General features: G+C 35.8%; 1 long non-coding RNA gene across 1 annotated transcript in view; it reads left to right on the plus strand.

Annotated features, from left to right (window-relative positions):
- The window catches only part of LOC139039603 (uncharacterized), a 41315-nt gene extending 22157 nt beyond the window's left edge, over window positions 1-19158 (plus strand). Inside the window, exon 3 of the long non-coding RNA XR_011492933.1 lies at window positions 18985-19158. This is a non-coding gene — a long non-coding RNA (uncharacterized lncRNA). The remainder of the gene's footprint in view (window positions 1-18984) is intronic.
- The last annotated feature ends 1920 nt before the right edge of the window (window positions 19159-21078 follow it).

A 21078-nucleotide genomic window follows, 5' to 3' on the forward strand; every position in this document is an offset into this window, starting at 1 on the left:
GGGACCTTTGGGACAATGTGAAACGCCCCAACATTCGACTCAGGAGTCCCAGAAGAAGAAGACAAAAAGAAAGGTCATGAGAAGTTACTCGAGGAGATAATAGCTGAAAACTTCCCTAAAATGGGGAAGGGAATAGCCACCCAAGTCCAAGAAACCCGGAGAGTTCCAAACAGGATAACCCCAAGGAGAAATACCCCAAGACACATATTAATCAAATTAACAAAGATCAAGCATAAAGAACAAATATTAAAAGCAGCAAGGGAGAAACAACAAATAACACACAAGGGGATTCCCATCAGGATAATAGCTGATCTATCAATAGAAACCCTTCAGGCCAGAAGGGAATGGCAGGACATACTTAGAGTAATGAAAGAGAATAACCTACAACCTAGATTACTGTACCCAGCAAGGATCTCATTCAGATATGAAGGAGAACTCAAAAGATTTACAGACAAGCAAAAGCTGAGAGAATTCAGCACCACCAAGCCAGCTCTTCAACAAATGCTAAAGGATCTTCTCTAGACAGGAAACACAGAAAGGTGGTATAAACGTGAACCCCAAACAACAAAGTAAATGGCAACAGGACCATACCTATCAATAATTACCTTAAATGTAAATGGGTTGAATGCCCCAACCAAAAGACAAAGACTAGCTGAATGGATACAAAAACAAGACCCCTATATATGCTGTCTACAAGAGACCCACCTCAAAGCAAGGGACACATACAGACTAAAAGTGAAGGGCTGAACGGAGACCAAAAGAAAGCAGGAGTCGCAAAACTCATATCAGATAAAATAGACTTTCAAATAAAGGCTGTGAAAAGAGACAAAGAAGGACACTACATAATGATCAAAGGATCAATCCAAGAAGAAGATATAACAATTATAAATATATATGAACCCAACATAGGAGCACCGTAATATGTAAGGCAAATACTAAAAACTATGAAAGAGGAAATTATAGTGGGAGACTTTAACACCCCACTCACAACTATGGATAGATCAACTAAACAGAAAATTAACAAGGAAACACAAACTTTAAAGGACACATGGACCAGCTAGAACTTATTGACATCTATAGGATGTTTCACCCCAAAACAATCAACTTCACCTTTTTCTCAAGTGCACACAGAACCTTCTCCAGAATATATCCCATCCTGGGCCATAAATCTAGTCTTGGTAAATTCAAAAAAATTGAAATCATTCCAGTCGTCTTTTCTGACCACAGTGCAGTAAGATTAGATCACAATTACAGGAAAAAAATTATTAAAAATTCAAACATATGGAGGCTAAACAACATGCTTCTGAATAACCAACAAATCATTGAAGAAATCAAAAAAGAAATCAATATATGCATAGAAATGAATGAAAATGAAAAGACAACAACCCAAAACCTATGGGACACTGTAAAAGCAGTGCTAAGGGGAAGATTCATAGCATTACAGGCCTACCTCAAGAAACAAGAAAAAAGTCAAATAAATAACCTAACTCGACACCTAAAGCAAATAGAGAAGGAAGAAATGAAGAACCACAGGGTTAGTAGAAGGAAAGAAATTTTAAAAATTAGGGCAGAAATAAATGCAAAAGAAACTAAAGAGACCATAGCAAAAATTAACAAAGCTAAAAGCTGTTTTTTTGAAAAAAATAAACAAAATTGACAAACCATTAGCAAGACTCATTAAGAAACAAAGGGAGAAGAACCAAATTAATAAAATTAGAAACGAAAATGGAGAGATCACAACAGACAACACTGAAATACAAAGGATCATAAGAGACAGCTGCCAATAAAATGGACAACTTGGAAGAAATGGACAAGTTCTTAGAGAAGTATAACTTTCCAAAACTGAACCAGGAAGAAATAGAAGATCTTAACAAACCCATCACAAGCAAGGAAATCGAAACTGTAATCAGAAATCTTCCAGCAAACAAAAGCCCAGGACCAGATGGCTTCACAGCTGAATTCTACCAAAAATTTAGAGAAGAGCTAACACCTATCTTACTCAAACTCTTCCAGAAAATTGCAGAAGAAGGTTAACTTCCAAACTCATTCTATGAGGCCACCATCACCCTAATTCCAAAACCAGACAAAGATGCCACAAAAAAAGAAAACTACAGGCCAATATCACTGATGAACATAGATGCAAAAATCCTTAACAAAATTCTAGCAAACAGAATCCAACAACATATTAAAAAAGTCATACACCATGACCAAGTGGGCTTTATCCCAGGAATGCAAGGATTCTTTAATATCTGCAAATCAATCAATGTGATACACCGCATTAACAAATTGAAAGATAAAAACCATATGATTATCTCAATAGATGCAGAAAAAGCCTTTGACAAAATTCAACATCCATTTATGATTAAAACTCTCCAGAAAGCAGGAATAGAAGGAACATACCTCAACATAATAAAAGCTATATATGACAAACCCACAACAAGCATTACCCTAAATGGTGAAAAATTGAAAGCATTTCCCCTAAAATCAGGAACAAGACAAGGGTGCCTACTCTCACCACTACTATTCAGCCTAGTTTTGGAAGTGTTGGCCACAGCAATCAGGGCAGAAAAAGAAGTAAAAGGAATCCAGATAGGAAAAGAAGAAGTGAAACTCTCTCTGTTTGCAGATGACATGATCCTCTACATAGAAAACCCTAAAGACTCTACCAGAAAATTACTAGAACTACAACGAATATAGTAAAGTTGCAGGATATAAAATTAACACACAGAAATCTCTTGCATTCCTATACACTAACAATGAGAAAACAGAAAGAGAAATTAAGGAAAAAATACCATTCACCACTGCAACAAACAGAATAAAATACTTAGGAGTATATCTACCTAAAGAAACAAAAGACTTATACATAGAAAACTATAAATCACTGATGAAAGAAATCAAAGAGGACACAAACAGATGGAGAAATATACCGTGTTCATGGATTGGAAGAATCAATATTGTCAAAATGGCTATACTACCCAAAGCAATCTATAGATTCAATGCAATCCCTATCAAGCTACCAACGGTATTTTTCACAGAACTAGAACAAATAATTTCACAATTTGTATGGAAATACAAAAAACCTCGAATAGCCAAAGTAATCTAGAGAAAGAAGAATGGAAATGGAGGAATCAACCTGCCTGACTTCAGACTACACTACAAAGCCACAGTCATCAAGACAGTATGGTACTGGCACAAAGACAGAAATATAGATCAATGGAACAGAATAGAAAGCCCAGAGATAAATCCACGAACCTATGGACACCTTATCTTTGACAAAGGAGGCAAGGATATACAATGGAGAAAAGTCAACCTCTTCAAGAAGTGGTGTTGGGAACACTGGTTAACCACTTGTAAAAGAATGAAACTAGAAAACTTTCTAACACCATACACAAAAATAAACTCAAAATGGATCAAAGATCTAAATGTAAGGCCAGGAACTATAAAACTTCTAGAGGAGAACATAGGCAAAACACTCTCTGACATAAATCACAGCAGGATCCTCTATGACCCACATCCCAGAATATTAGAAATAAAAGCAAAAATAAACAAATGGGACCTAATGAAATTTAAAAGCTTTTGCACAACAAAGGAAACCATAAGCAAGGTGAAAAGACAGCCCTCAGATTAGGAGAAAATAACAGCAAATGAAGCAACAGACAAAGGATTAATCTCAAAAATATACAAGCAACTCCTCCAGCTCAACTCCAGAAAAATAAATGACCCAATCAAAAAATGGGCCAAAGAACTCAACAGACATTTCTCCAAGGAAGACATACAGATGGCAAAAAAACACATGAAAAGATGCTCAACATCACTCATTATCAGAGAAATGCAAATCAAAACCACAATGAGGTACCATTACATGCCAGTCAGGATGGCTGCTATCCAAAAGTCTACAAGCAATAAATGCTGGAGAGGGTGTGAAGAAAAGGGAACCCTCTTACACTGTTGGTGGGAATGCAAATTAGTACAGCCACTATGGAAAACAGTGTGGAGATTTCTTAAAAAGCTGGAAATAGAACTGCCATATGACCCAGCAATCCCACTCCTGGGCATACACACCGAGGAAACCAGATCTGAAAGAGACACGTGCACCCCAATGTTCATCACAGCACTGTTTATAATAGCCAGGACATGGAAGCACCTAGATGCCCATCAGCAGACGAATGGATGAGGAAGCTGTGGTACATATACACCATGGAATATTACTCAGCCATTAAAAAGAATTCATTTGAATCAGTTCTAATGAGATGGATGAAACTGGAGCCCATTATACAGAATGAAGTAAGCCAGAAAGATAAAGACCATTACAGTATACTAACACATATATATGGAATTTAGAAAGATGGCAATGATAACCCTATATGCAAAACAGAAAAAGAGACACGGATGTATAGAACAGACTTTTGGACTCTGTGGGAGAAGGCGAGGGTGGGATATTTCGAGAGAACAGCATTGAAACATGTATATTATCTAGGGTGAAACAGATCACCAGCCCAGGTTGGATGCATGAGACAAGTGCTCAGGGCTGGTGCACTGGGATGACCCAGAGGGATCGGGTGGAGAGGAAGGTGGGAGGGGGGATCGGGATGGGGAATACATGTATATCCATGTTTGATTCATGTCAATGTATGACAAAAACCACTACAATATTGTGAAGTAATTAGCCTCCAACTAATAAAAAAAAATTAAAAAAATAAAATGAACTTGGTCCGTGGGGTAGCTTGATACACTGTTTTTACCCTGTTTTGATATCATAAACCTTCTTGTAACTTGTCTTTGTTGACTTCTGTCTTCTTTTTAATGCTCTGGAGCAGTTATTTATAATATTTATTAACATCTTATACCACATTCTAAGGGCATTTTGCTCAGATAGTTTATGAAGATAATTCTTGGGGCATTTCCATGTCTTAACCATTATTATTTATTCAATTTTCGCAATGCAATTTTATAGACAAATAGAAACTTTAATTTTTTAGAGGAGAGCAGTAATTTTCACACTTTAATGTGAATAAGTATGGCTTGATAGATATGCAGATTCCTGGCTCCTTCTCCAAATATTCAGACCCATTAACTCTAATTCTGATAGACCTAAACTTTTGTACCTTTAATATGCCAGGAAATTCTTAAGTAGAAGAGCTGAAAACTGTACCTTGAGAAATATAGGGATAAATTTCATATGTTCTCTTACAAAAGCTATGTCCTTATACAGGTCATTGTATCTTTTATCTCATTCCTAATTTGATTTTCTTGTGTTTGTCTTTTCTCTTATTTAGAATTTCCAGTAGTTATTGCTAACTTCTCATAAGTATAATTTATAAATTCAAATATATTTGTACTCCATTTTATAATTTACTGATTTCCTCTGTGGTTCTTATTATGTTATCCTTTATATAAATTTGTTTTGTTTTTCTCAGAGTTGAACATTCAGTATATTTGCTTTATTTCTGTTTAAAAATGAAAATATTGACAGTAATGATTTTAAGTTTGGTGTTTTCATCTCCCATGAGACCTAACATGATATTCTAATTTTAGCTATTTTGTAAAGTTCTGGGATCATAGTTTTGAATTTTATGTAATATAGTAGCATTTAACAGTTTTTCCTTGAGTTGTAATTGTTTAGTATCCCTTTGTTTCTGGTTTCTGGTTTATTGTATGGTGGAAAAATATTATAGTTCATATGATTTACTTTTTCAGGAAATTACTAATGTTGCCCTATGGCCTAATATGCCATCCATTCTTTTTACACAGGGACTGCTTGAAAAGAAAAGCTTTAATTTTTTAAAATGAATTTCCAAGTTTACTATATTATTTGCATTTTTTGTGTTTCATATATTGTATGCATATTACACATACTTGTTTGAGCTGTAGTTTAAGTACTCTCACAAAACTTTCTATTAATATTTTATTTACTTTCTATGAGTTTTTACAGTATATAATTTGAATCATTTTTATTTAGTTGTAATCTCTCTTAAACATCACGATAAACTCTTCCTTTTCATGGCATGCAGGCCAATATAAATGAAAATGTAAACTCATTTTAGTTTTCTAACTTAAAAAATTATTGAAATATAGTTGATTTACAATGTTGTGTTAGTTTCAGATATATAGCAAAGTGACTCAGTTTTACATATACACTTGTGTTTGTTGTTTTTGTTTAGTCACTAAATCGTGTCCGGCTGTTTTGCTACCCCATAGACTGTAGCCCACGAGGCTCTTCTGTCCATGGGATTTCCCAGGCAAATACTGGACTGGGTTGCCATTTTCTCCTCCAGATATATGTGTGTGTGTGTGTGTGTATTAGATTCTTTTCCATTATTTTATTACAAGTTACTGAGCACAGTTCCCTTTGCTACACTATATGTCCTTTCTAGTTTTTGATAGTCTATAATATAACCTGCTTTTTAAAACATCCTAAATTATCACCATTACATCATCATTCTTATATTGCATATCTTACAGTGGGCACGTATTGTACTATCTTTTAAAGTACTGCTCACTTTAAAAGGGCAGCTTTTTTATTTTTAGCAATTGCTTCTTTGTACCCTCCAAATGTGTCTTTCCAATGGGGATGCCATTTGCTGTGTTTTGTCTGGATAGTCAGAGTTGCTTTGCACAGCAGTTGGCCCTGACCAAAGGTAAGCTAACCTGAGTCCTTCCACAGACAGTTTTGGAGCAGAACTGTGTCAAAAGATAATGTCAAAAAATAATCTTTGACATTTGATGTCTAAAAGGTGTTAGAGGGACAGACATATGTGTTATGAACTATGGAAAGAGTGAAGGCCTATGTTTCCAGATCTTCAGAAAAGATGCTAGTCTCAGAGAAGAAATAGGGCAAACAGAAAGCAGCAGAGACAGATGAAAATGTGGTCCTGTTTGTGTTTGGCCCCCAAGCTCCTAAAGTCCCTGAGTTCCAGCTGTTTCTCTGACCTTATTGAAGCTGTGTTGGCCATCCAGTCAATTCTCTAGACTGAACAGGAAAAGAGGGCTTCTGATTGGGGGGAGCAGAGGTTGAATAGCCCTCTAAATCCCTTAGAAAAAAAATCTCAAGAATAACATGTTGGTTAAAACTTTGTATGCTCAAAGGTTATTGTATGACCCAATAACAGTCAGGAAGCAAAGTAAAAAGACACACATTCTACTTTCTGTTCAAAAGCACACTTTCTAACAACATACAGCTCTTTGGCCAATAGTGGGTTTTTCAATTTTTTCCATTGACACCAGAAAGGAAACTTATTCTAGGACTTTGAGAAATATTATGAGAGTATTATTGTTGCTTTTCTTTCTTTCTTTGCCTTTTCTATGTACTTAGCATATATTAAAGGTAGTTTGAAAGAGAACATTTTAAACCAAATAATATCATCAGTATCACACCATGTTTGCTTTATCATGTTTGCTTCAGCCTACAATTCCCTTATCCCATTCTCCATGTCTGTTTAGGCAAAGGGTATACAGTTTAACTGCTTCTTCTTTCATTATAACATATAAAGTGAAATGTGGATCATTTTGCTTCTAAAAAAGCTGACAGGTTGAAGATGTTTAAGATGGTATGAAAAAATACTGAGCAAATTTATTAGATGAACAGAATTTATTCAACCTTTGTTGTTGTTTAGTAGCTAAGATGTGCCTGACTTTTTGCAGCTCCATAAACTGCAGCACACCAGGCTTCCCTGTTCTTCACCATCTCAGATTCATGTCTATTGAGTTGGTGATGCCATCCAACCATCTCATCCTCTGTCATCCCCCTCTCCTCATGCCTTCAATCTTTCCCAGGATTAGGGTCTTTTCCAATGATCTGCTCTTTGCATCAGGTGACCAAAGTACTGGAGCTTCAGTTTCAGCGTCAGTCCTTCCAATTAATATTCAGGTTTGATTTCTTTTAGGATTGACTTGTTTGATCTCCTTGCTGTCCCAGGGACACTGAAGAGTCTTCACAGCAAGACAGTTTGAAAGCATCAATTCTTTGGTGCTCAGCTTTCTTTATGGTCCAACTCTTACATCCATACATGACTACTGGAAAAACTATAGCTCTGACTATATGGACCTTTGTCAGCAAAGTGATGTCTCTGCTTTTTAATATGCTGTCTAAGTTTGTCATAGCTTTCCTTCCAAGGAACAAGTGTGATTTAATTTCATGCTTTAATTGTACTGAATACATTTCTGAAAATAAGGACGAGCAGCTCTGATCTTAAAGAAGTCCGTCTAGAAGTACCAAGGGTACTTTCATTTGAAATGCAACCAAAGTTGACCCATTGTATTAATAGTTTATTACCATTTGACATCAACAATGCAGTTTCACTAAAAGCAAAGCACTGTGTCATTTAAATTTAGAAAAATGTGCCACACCATAAAAAATTTGAAACAATGATTGATACAGATCTGAGTCCTATTGTTAACCACTTGTATAATAGTTGTAGCTCAATAAGGAAAAAAAAAGATTAAAGAAAAGTAACATCCACTTTATTGCAGTGTGGTAAATGAGGGGTATAATCTATAAGTGGAAGATGTCACATAATTAATTTTCAGAATCATGCAGCTATTGAACACTGCTATTAATACAATATCTTAATAAAATATTATGGAAAATTCATGTCTGCTTAACTTTTACTTTTTTTCCTGTGATTTAAAAAGTGAAGACACAACTTCTAGGAAAGTTAATTTGTAAGGCCATAATAATTATAAGGACCCAACTGGGAAAATAGTTTATTTTACTATATTGGCTTTCTAAGCTAAGTGTCCTTAACTTGTGTTAGATTATTTAAGAGATTCTCGAATTTGGAAGGGAAGAAATGCATGTTTATAGTCATTAATACCTAATTGAAATGTAGGTCTCTTCCTTTGTTACCTAGGGAACATATTTCAGTAATATTAGTGTTATCTATGATTTTGTTTTCAGCAGAGATTATAAGTATTTTTATAACATAAAACTCAAATTACTGTTATAACTATTTTAAAGTTATAGTAAACTACCTGCTCTATCTCATAATTAAATGCATTTATAAAGCAGCATATACATCACTACACCACAAATTCATTTTCTAATAATATTTTAGTTTCTTCATCTCAATATAAAACAGTTTTATTTATAATTCTATATATTTTTATGCATTTCAAATATGTTAAAGAAGTGGTCCATGAATAACAACACCAGAACATTAAGAATCTTTGTTGCACAGCCATGTAGGGGAAAAAATTAAGGAAAAGAATAGTAGAATGAATTTTTTTTCATTTTTCTTCCCATATTTCTTAAAAAGTGAACAAAATGAAGTTTTTGAAAGGAAAATATATATTATGGGGTAACTATATTTCCTGGTTTGCCTGGGATAGTCCTGGTTTTCCTAGAGTAGTTATTAAAACATTCCATTTCACACCCAAAAGTATCTTGGGTTGATGATAAAGGATATCAGCAAGGTACATATTATGTCCTTAAATTCACAAGGAAGAAGGTTTGGCACTGATTTAATTTAAAGGATTAGTAAATGGAAATGTCGTCCTTAATTTTTTCCTTTTTTACAAAATCTTCCATTTCTTACATGTGAAAAGACATATGAGTTTTGAAAAGACAACCAAAGAATAAGATTTATTATATTTGACACTTAAAATATTGGAAAGCTTAGGCAGAATCTTAGTAAATATTTGTTTAATTAAAAGCTGTTTTAGTAGAAAAGGAATATTCACTAATTTATTCCATATTGCCTCCATCTCTAGTTTAAAATAATGCACACAACAACCATCATCTAAAATATAGAACAATCATAAAAGGCCATGCAGATGGAGTATGGTCTATTATTCATTTTGGGGTATTACTCAGAAATCTGAGACAGGCTAATGGTTTATTAGGAAATGTCCATGGAAAGCAGAACAAACAGTTTATGCAACAATGGTAACATTTCATTGCTAAGAAAAAATGTACAATGGCAGAGACTGGCAAGATGGCACAAATAAGTGGGCCAACCTATTGTGCCTTTTCCTTTAGCCATTAGATTGCCCTGCCCTAATGCTTGTGGGAGGAGAATTTACATGTGCAATCTACTGACTAGCTGGAATTCAGGAAGTACATATAGACCTTTGACAATTAAATTGTAGACACCACATTCCACACTTTGTTGCCTTATGGTAATTTTTTTGTTCTCTCATTTTGGCTTTAAATAAGAATGGATCATTCTTATTTTGCTTTTTCTTATTTAGATATCTTTCAGTAAAGCATCTGAGGTGGTTAGACGGCATCGCTGACTCAATGGACATGAGTGAGCAAACTCCGGGAGGTAGTGAAGGACAGGGAAGCCTGGTGTGCTGCAGTCTATGGGGTCACAGAGAGTTGGACACAACTTAGTGACTGAACAGCAACAAAAACCTAAACTTACTCATGCATCCAGCCTGGGCTGGTGATCTGTTTCACCCTAGGTAATACACATGTTTCGATGCTGTTCTCTCGAAACATCCCACCCTCGCCTTCTCCCACAGAGTCCAAAAGTCTGTTCTGTACATCCGTGTCTCTTTTTCTGTTTTGCATATAGGGTTATCGTTACCATCTTTCTAAATTCCATATATATGTGTTAGTATACTGTATTGATCTTTATCTTTCTGGCTTACTTCACTCTGTATAATGGGCTCCAGTTCCATCCATCTCACTAGAACTGAATTCTTTTTAATGGCTGAGTAATATTCCATAGTGTATATGTACCACAGCTTCCTTATCCATTCGTCTGCTGTTGGGCATCTAGGTTGCTTCCATGTCCTGGCTATTGCTATTGGAGAGGGAGGTGGGAGGGGGGATCGGGATGGGGAATACATGTAAATCCATGGCTGATTCATGTCAATGTATGACAAAAACTGCTACAATATTGTAAAGTAATTAGCCTCCAACTAATAAAAATAAATGAAAAAACAAGCAAACAAACAAAACAAAACAAACAAAAAACCCCCCTAAACTTCCAAGGGAAAACCTATATATCATGATTGCTTTAAAATTGGGATGAAGCTATTCCAAACTTCGTAGGGAATTGTAAACAATTCTAAAAAAGAAGTTAGCATTGTTTTATGAAATGAACTTGAAAAGAAGAATTATTTTAAAGTGAATAGTCTTAAAAAGAAAGAAAAAGTGTATTTTTTTTTAAAAAAAAAATCAAAAAGCAGCCACAGCAGAGTGTAAATAAAATATTCTATAAAATACAGTCTGGGATATTTTAATGAAATATTGAGGAATACAGTAGAAATATGCCTTTGAGCAACACTAGCAGTAAAGCAGCTGAATTTTTGCTTTGTTTTGTATTCTGTATTCAAATAATTAAATCCTTGAGAAATAAGAGAAGACAAAGGAATTAGAGTATATCACAACTGAACAAATTTACAATATATACCTACACAATGAAATTTGCCTCAAAATGTTTGTACAGTTCACTATTGCATCATTGAATTGAACATCAATCCTGAAATTTTAGCACATGAAGTTTTCCTTAAGTTGTATTTTCCAGGGCACCCAGATAAAGACATTACGTATGCACTGTTGTCACAAGACCATCACTAGTATTTATGATTTCTGATTCTATGAATCATTAAATATTTCATTTGCTCTCAGCCAGTATTTCAGGTGACTGAGATTGTTTTCATGATGAGGTAAATCAAACAACCATTTCTGAGGAAGAGAATTAATCAGTGGTTTTATTTCTATGATGTTTCTGTGGTCTTTCTGAATTTTCTGGAGTCTCCCAGTAAGTTTTACTGTTAGATTAAGAGGAACCCTAGGGAAGACTTTGGATTTAAAAAATATTACAGCCTTACCTCAAGCAGACTTTTTTTTCCCTTGAAAAGATCAATAACCCTGTATTTTGCATCTTTGTCTTATAACAAGAAGAACTTGAGCTAGACAAATGGAAGCAACAGCCGCCACTTCATTGAAACGATTGTAGAGTCCCCTGATAGAAGAACTTACCTGTGTGTTATAAAATCTCCTGGGGGGATTCTAAGACAAGAGAGTTGGACACAAAAACATAAATGAAACCACTAGCTTTGAGGGATTCACTAGGTATGAGAGTGAGAGGTATACAACCTGCTTCTATTCTTTGTTTCTTATATTCCAGGTCTGGTTCAGGGAATATACACATAGGACAGTATCCGAATTTTATCAGATGTTATCTTCTATCTTATTTCCATTCAGGAAGCTTCAACTTTCTGTAAGGTCAACTGATTTGGAGTGATAAGGTACACAGTTAGCAGTAAATTCCATGAGTGTTAAGCTTAATTAGTTGCTTTAATTTGTCTGCATGAAATTAGCTCTTTGATCAGCCACAATGCTGTGAATAAGGCATTCAGGAAACCCAGAGGTGGGGTTGATGGGAGAAGCATGTCACAAATGGAAGGAAAACCTAATCCAGAGTAAATATTTGGTCCAGTTAGGGAAAATTATTCTTCCTTTCATTATGGAAAAGATCTAATGTTCAGTCGACAATCAGATAGCTGGCTAGATCCCTAGGAAGTAATACCTTTACTTTCCTTACTGGTGCTGGAAAATTGGATACTCAGCAGAAATGGGACCCAGTGGGCTGTGGAGTGAGGAAATATTTGTTGTTACACTGTCTCTGACCTTGCCATCAAGGTCATGGAATCCTTTGGCCAAGAAGAAAGGAGGCTTGGGAAAGAGGTGACTGAAAACTACCAGTGTATTCAGAGTCCCCATTGCACTGGGAGCCTTTCAGTAAACATTCATATGGTACATCCTCACACTCTGAATCCATCCCAAAAGTTCCATCCACGTGCTTCTTTCCAAAACATCCTAGAAACCCCCTCTTAATACCAATTTTTCCAAGTTCTACTCTGTCCAAGCAATTATTCACCACTTTCTCATGTAGATCTTCATTTTGTTTTCTCTAGCCATCTTCTCTTTTGCTAAAAGAATTAGATGCCATATAATTCAACTCGTGAGTGGAGCTGAGGTTCCTCAACTCTTGTATTCCTATTTCCAGAGTACTATGTAAGGTTTTTGTTTTTTTTTTCTATGTAAGGTTTTCAGGAAATTATTTGGCTTTTACTGACAGCATGCCCCTCTATCAGCAAACCTCTATTGTGGTTTGAGGGAGGATTGGACATATGGCAAAGGTAAACACAGTGGGAGCCTGAACTGCTCATGAAAGTGACACGCTTGTGCTTTCAGATACTGTCTACAATAACATTTTATGATTTAGTTCAAGAAACATGCCTGATTTTTCTGGTTTGTAACATTTGATAACAACCAGTTCATGATGGGCAACTCAAATTACTGGGATACCTAGCTCTATAATCAGGCATTCAATCTCTGCAGGGTTCAGCAGCAAGCCAATAATTATTTCTCCAAAGGAAAATAATTACTTGGGAATTACTTGTTACCTGGCTTTATGCAAAAACATAGAATTCTCCATGTCTTGGCTCATCACAAATGCCACATAACTTCCAAGTATGGCATGGGTACTATGAATAATGCTGAATTTCATAGTCATAAGGTCCCAGTTAAAAAAAAAAATGTATGCATAGTCATACAGCCCAAATCAGTTAAAATACCTACTCTTTTCTATTTTTCTCTTAATAGTAGAATTTTGAGCTACTCAATAAATGAATCAGAGCAGCACAGCCCAAACAATTACATTTTCCTTCAAAATACAAAAGGATGTATCATATGTGATGTCTCATTCTTAGTGGTAAAGAGTATAAGGTGCTTCAAACTATTTTCATTTTAGAAGGAATATCCTGAAATTTCCAGGCTTCTAAATTCTCCAGAACATTACTGAGGAATCAGGCCCCTGGCTTTTAATAAGAATCATTTCCCATCTTCTGGCAATAGGAACTTACCAGGTCATCTTGCAGACCTGCTGTTTTCTATTCACCAGGTTCTGTCAGACTTATGTAATCAGGGTTGCAAAGCCTCATACAGATTTGAGAAGAAGATAAAAGGATTTGAGGGGTACAGAGCCACTAAAGCAAATTAATGAAGATATAATATTACTCCTAATAAACTAACCCAAAGCATAGTGCTTACTGACTTCTGAGATGGATAAATAATACATATTTATAAATAAATATAAAATATTTAAATATATAAAATGCAAAATGATAATGAATATAATATGAAATACCATCAGCAAGTGGAATTGCTAGGTATTTGAGTTTATGACAATCCACTCATTTTCTAAGACCTACCTATCTTCTGCTCAAGACAACAAACACCTTAACTCATGATGGGTATTTGCAACTATCACTTCTATATATATTGTCTTCACTGGTGGCATTAATCTCCAGGACTCAGCCAGACATGTGATACTGTGTGGTTTACTTTTTTGAAATGAAATATGTGATGGTTAATTTTATGTATCAACTTGACTGGGAATGGGATACACTGATACCTGGTAAGATACTTTTTCTGGGTGTGTAAGGGTGTTTTTTCTGTGAGGGTGTTTCTGGAAGAGATTAGCTTCCGACTGAGTAGACTAAGTAAAGAAGACCCACCCTCACCAGTGTGGGTAGGCATCAAACCATCCACTGAAGACTGAAATAGAACAAAATTTGAAGAAAGGGTGAATTTATTCTCTCTTCTTGAGCAGGGATACCCATCTTTTCCTGTTCTCAGACATCAGAACTGCTGGTTCTTGGGGTGTGTGTGTGTGTGTGTGTGTGTGTGTATGTGTGCGCGTGCATGTGTGTGTGTGTATGTGCATGCTCAGCCATGTTCTACTCTTTGTGACCCCATGGTCACTCTTTGAGCCCACCAGGCTCCTCTGTCCTTGAAATTTTCAGGCAAGAATGCTGGAGCAGGTTGCTATTTCCTAGTCCAGGAGATCTTTCCAACCCAGGGATCCAGTCTGTGTCTCTTGTGTTTTCTGCACTGGCAGGCAAATTCCTTACCACTGAGCCACCATGGAAACCCTTTTGGGACTTAGAACTCCAGAAATTATTCTGTTGTTCCCCCCACTTCTCAGGCCTTCAGGCTTATATTGAGTATATCATTGACTTACCTTGTTCTCCGGCTTATGAACAGGATACTGTAGGACTTCTCAGTCTCCACATGTGAGTCAACTACTGTAATAAATATTTCTGTATGTATACATGTATCTATCATCTGTCTCTTGTTGTTTCTGTTCTGCTGGAGAATCCTGACTAATAGAAGAATTGAGGATCATAATCGTTCACTTGGCTCTTTGAACCATGTTAACCATAGGGCAGAGAGTTATGACACTCAGTTGCTGATTTTATTTATTCTCATCTTAATTCAGGAGCCAGAGTAACAACTACTTGTTTAGTCACACAGCCAATGGGCCACATAAACACACTTAATATAGTCCTCGTTCAGCAGATGATTTCAATAAGTTACCCCTTTGAGAGTCCCTTGGACTGCAAGGAGATCCAACGAGTCCATCCGAAAGGAGATCAGTCCTGGGTGTTCATTGGAAGGACTGATGCTGAAGCTGAAACTCCAGTACTTTTGACACCTCAGGCAAAGAGTTGACTCATTGGAAAAGACCCTGATGCTGGGAGGGACTAGGGGCAGGAAGAGAAGGGGACGACAGAGGATGAGATGGTTGGATGGCATCACCGACTCGATGGGCATGAGTTTGAGTGAACTCCAGGAGTTGGTGATGGACAGGGAGGCCTGGCGTGCTGCGATTCATGGGGTCGCAAAGAGTTGGACATGACTAAGTGACAGAACTGAACTGAACCCCTTTGACCAATGGACTCAAGTGTTCTGGATTCCTAGGGATATTAGTATAGAGGCAGTGATAATCCAAATTGACCATCAAATATATGGATTTTTCTATTTTGGGTGAATGAGTGCTCTTGTAAATGTCTGTTGGACCTTTTGGGGAAAATCAGGATAAAATCTGTAGCTCAAGATTCTGTTATTAGAAGATCTTTCCTCAATCGTGTGCATGATTTAACATATACAATTCTGTTCTTTATGATCTACTAACAGTTCAAGCATCTTACCCTGGGAGAAGTTATTGTAAGCTCAACAAGCTTTTAATAAACTTGCCTAATACTAATATTATTTTTCATCTCATTACTAAGAAATCAATCATATTTGAATTTCAAAGGATAAGCTGGAAATCATATCAATGTGATTCTGTCATTTAAGTGCTATCATAACAGAATTAATTAAATGTAATTTTAAAATGGAATGAAGAAAATCCAAAATTTCTTTTAGACAGTCATAATACCCAGAAAAGAGTTAAAATTCTGTTTAGTGGATTGACAGGTCAACAAAACAGCCAAACAAGGTACTCTTAATATTGATTTATCAATTATCTCTAAAAGTGTTATAACTTGGCCTCTGTCACTTGGTTAATATCTAAGCAGGATTTCCATCAGTGATTCTTAATTGGAAAAGAAAATCTCACTCATGAAGACATCAACTGATTAATCATGTATTTTTATGTTAACAACTTAGACACTGCAAGTATCTATTTATCATTTTGCTCAAGTGCTTAAAGGAGGGAAAAAAATCTGCCTTTCATTAATTTATGTTAGATAAGATTAATTTTGATGTTTAAAGATGGTAAGATGTGATTCTAAAATTTTCCTAGAAAAATTTCATTAGAAGGCAACATGTTATATCAGAGAGTCCAAATTTGGCATGGAGGATCTGCCACTGGCTTTGTTTTTTTTTTTTTTTTTTTTTTTGACTCAGGCAAGAGATTGAACTTTTCTGAACTTTCATTTATGAATCTTCAATTAGAAATAGAGATACCTATCTTGCAGTTTCATAAATCTTGTGTAAAGTGTATATGGCTAGAGTTTGGTACATAGCAAAGTAGGTATTAATTATATGACTTAGACAAATTATGAGATCATGAATTCATAAAGATATATTTTGCATAAACACCTTTAAAAACAGAAGGGGGAGGTACCATCAATATATATCTTTGTAAAGCCTTGTGGCAGCATTCTCTCCTTCTATGTTCTACCCACATTTCAATCACCCTTTATGAACAACTGCAGAGTTGCTCTGAGGCTTAATTGATATTGGGTTTTGGGGGGACACTCAGCAGTTGTTGAATATATGGGGAGAGGGATCCAGGACCATGGCCAGTGCCTTGCACATCATCTTTAACCCACAGATCAATAATTTTAGCCATTTTCAATTTGGGTCTTTGGAAGAAGATTTAACCTGAAGGAAGATTCTATGCTGCCCATATTTTGAAAACTTCTAGCCAAGACCATTTCATCTTTGCCTTTTGAGAGTAACAGATATTAGTTAAAAACCACAAGTAAGAGCCAGATGGATGTCATTTCCTGTTTCTCCATTAAATGGCTACTCTACCTTTATATAATAATTGGACGTTAAATTGAGTCTGACCTGAGCACAAAACCATGGTGAATGTGTCATGTGTATTTTGTCCCTATAAAGGAAATTTATTTTTTGTTCTAGTGTTTTCCCTTATATTAAAATGAAGTAAATTACTCTAATTTCATCGTTCAAAATACATTGTTTATTTTTAAATGTATATTTTTTCTTTTACAATCCCCAAAGCTTTTATTTTTTTTTATTTTTCCATTTATTTTTATTAGTTGGAGGCTAATTATTTTGCATCATTGCAGTGGTTTTTGTTATACATTGAAATGAATTAGCCATGGATTTACATGTATTCCCCATCCCAGTCCCCCCTCCCACCTCCCTCTCCACCCGATCCCTCTGGGTCAATCCCCAAAGCTTTTAAATCTCCATTTCCTTTCTCCATGTGTTTAAATAATAACTACCAATTACACAACATCCCCAATTTGTTTCTACATTCCCTGATCTTTTTAAAAAAATGCCTACTTTGTCACACATTTTACTGCTTCTCTTTCACACTGTTCAGGTTTATATTTTTCTTCCATTAACATTTTATAAAATAGCATTTTATAAAGTGGACTTGGTCATTTTTTTCTTCTGGAAATGAACAGGTGTGTGCTGAAATAAGAGGTCTGGGTCTCCAAGAAAAGGAACACAGAACTCTTGTAACCAGTCCCCACTCTATGGACGAGAGGCCACAAACACTGCCCTCTCCCCCCGATGCCAGCCCGTAGGTCACCTCGAGCCACCACAACTTTCAGAAACATCTTTGCCTCTTCCTACCTCCTCCTCATGGCTCTGGGAAAACTGCACTGGCTAGACAATTGCATCAGGACTTTTCCAGGGCTCTGATTTTTGGCACAGAGTTTCCTTTTTCAGGGAAGATGATGTCTTTGAGTTCAATCCTGACTTCTTGGAGGAAGCTCATGAATGGAACCAGAACAGAGCAAGAAAAGCAATAACAAATGGCATATCCCACATTATCACTGATGATACCAAATGAAGCTCTAGGCAGTCAACGTATTTCAGATCCAACAAAAGAATCTTTTCAGGCTGGAAATGGATGTTGTTAGTTTTTAGGCCAGACACATTCATTGAGTCCCAAGAGAGAAAATACTATGAACGAAAGAACTGTAGGAATGTGATTTTATAGTGTGCTGGATGCCAAAAACCAAGCAGAGCCAACAGAAACCAGAACACATGTGGTTTGCCTGTCCTTTTGAAGATGAACTTCCCACAACGGAGGGTGCGCGGTGGCCTCACTAATGAGAGCTCCTTAAAAGAAGGGGTGGTTGTCACCATAGCTATTAAAAGTCTCTCTGACAAGCTTCCATAATTTTCCAAAATCAGTTTTTACTTCAATTTCTGGTATTTATTCTTCGTTCAGTTGTAGTCAGAGCTCTGATTCCAGTGTAAATAGTCAAACTTGAAAGTCTTTGAGCAGAGGGCATTACATTTCTCTTCAACAAGCGTTTGTTAAAGTGATCCTCTGTGCATGGTCCGATGCTGGAAATTCTGCCAATTTGATTAAACAGTCCCTTTTTCTGGTAAAGAATTGACTTGAAACTGAAACCTGAGAACATATCCAAGAACATGAACAGTCACATAGTTTCATTAATGAACTGAAGTGTTTATAGTACAAAGCTTCAGTACCACATTTTCTGAAGCAATCTATTTCTTTTTTTCAGGAAATTCATCTGCATCAAGATTAGAGAGGTGGGGGAGAAGTAGAAGGCGGGATCACGAAAAGAAAAAGAGTAGACTGAACAGGAAATGCTACTGTAGGAAGGCCTACATGAAGAAATGTATTCCTCTTTATTAAGTAATGTAAAACAAATATTTGATTGAAAAGTAAAGCACACTTTCCTCCTAATTTGGAAAACCTTTAAGAATAGAAGTTGTGCATAAATTAATATACATATTTATTGGAATTCTGAATAAAATCTTAACAGTTCTAAAAAAAATAAGTTTAGTGTGATTGCTACTTTGATTATCCATGTATCCAAAAATATGAGATATGTGGCTGTAATGATGATTTTCCTTCAAACGGAATATGCCAGAACATACACACTAAGGAATATTGTCCTTCAAAGGAGACATTTTGGGAAATTAGTCCTTTATTTTAGTAAAGTATCATTGTTAGAAATGTCTGTTAAAAGCCTTCTTAATAGCTATACAAATTGGCTGAGGAAAATCAGTGTTATTATTTGAAGTCATTTTCCAGGCAGGAATACTGGAGTGGGTTGTTATTTCCTTCTCCAGGTGATCTTCCTGACCCAGGGGTGAAACCTTAGTCTTCTGTGTTATTATGTAGATTATTTACCACTTTATTGAACAGGGTGAAACCTGAAAAGCTTTTGACTGTAAATAAAACAAGTCTGCCTTTAGAAAATACCAATTTTTAAGTGGAATAATTAAGCAGTTTTTAAAATTATGCCTGTGAACATGCATATGGTCAGTTGGCAGTCCCAAAGTTTAGGGAATACAAAGGATGGAGCATCCCAGGATATAGCTTATATGGAAATTTCAAAGAATAATGTTCATCTTAAGAGGAGGAGTCTTAAAAAAAAAAAAAAAAAGAGGAGTCTTGTTGTTTTATGTGGATTAAAGACCAAATCCTACCACACTCCTATGTATGAATGTATGAAATGTATGAATCTAAATTAAATCTTTACAGATTGGAATCAGATTAATTTGGTGTGAGGCCATGATAGATAAAATCATGTAGGATGTGTGCTTTATTTTCTGTTGACCAATGGTTTCTTCTGTTTTGTGAAGTATTAAGTGTTTTCTATAACGGTGCTTTTATGGTTATTAAACATTATAATATGATATTGCTTTTAAAAATAAAATAAGAGGGCTGGAGTCCTTAGAGATATTCCTGGAAGCAATTGAGCTGTTGAGTCCCTACTACCATTGGGGGTGGATTGGATTGGGGGTGCTTCTAGTCAGTTATGAGAATAGTGGCTGTAGTGGATATAGTTTGGAGCTGTGTTTATAACTTTTAATCACATGAACATTCTTGGAAATAACTCTTCCTTTGTTTTTTGGTGCTTTTCTCCTACTAAAAGTCTTGCTTCAAAGTTTTCAATTTTCTATAATGGCAAAATAACTCCTATTGGACCAAACCTCCTACAGATAACAAGTTTGAACTCTGGACACAATATAAAAAGTAACCATTTTGGGACACTGGTAAGTGGCCAAAAGCAAGCAGATACTTGTTGGGTTCCACTTGGGAAGAAGGAAACTGTACCATGTGATCTTTTGTGACTTTAGACCAAGATAGGTTTAAAAGGCATAAAGACAGTATGTGTGTGTTATCCTAGGTGGGTAACACAGACATTTAAAAAAAAAATCTTTCATTGTTCCAGGATTGAAAAATTAGAAGATAGATTTTCAGACAATTACAGCAACTGAAAAATGAGGGTAGAAATAATGGAAGGGAGAGAGACAAAAAGGGAAGACCAAAATTATGTGTGTAGTCTCTGCTCAGATCTCTGTATGACCCATGAACCTCACAGATATTAGAAATATTTCAAGCATCCCAGTTAAACTAAAAAATCTGAGGTGAAATTTCAATAACTGCTTACGGCAGACAAGACTGTTTCCAATTTGAATCTGAGTTAAGACCAGATAGCTCTCTGTACAAAGTTTTTCTTTGGAGAAATGTAACAAAGTCTGGAGTGTCTATTAATACAATGCATACTTCACAAGATTGTGGTTATAATCTACTATATACCATGCCAAATAAAAAGAAATAGGAAATTGCTATTTATGTTCTG

The sequence above is a fragment of the Odocoileus virginianus genome, chromosome 19 (genome assembly GCF_023699985.2).
Source record: "Odocoileus virginianus isolate 20LAN1187 ecotype Illinois chromosome 19, Ovbor_1.2, whole genome shotgun sequence".
Lineage (NCBI taxonomy): Eukaryota > Metazoa > Chordata > Mammalia > Artiodactyla > Cervidae > Odocoileus > Odocoileus virginianus.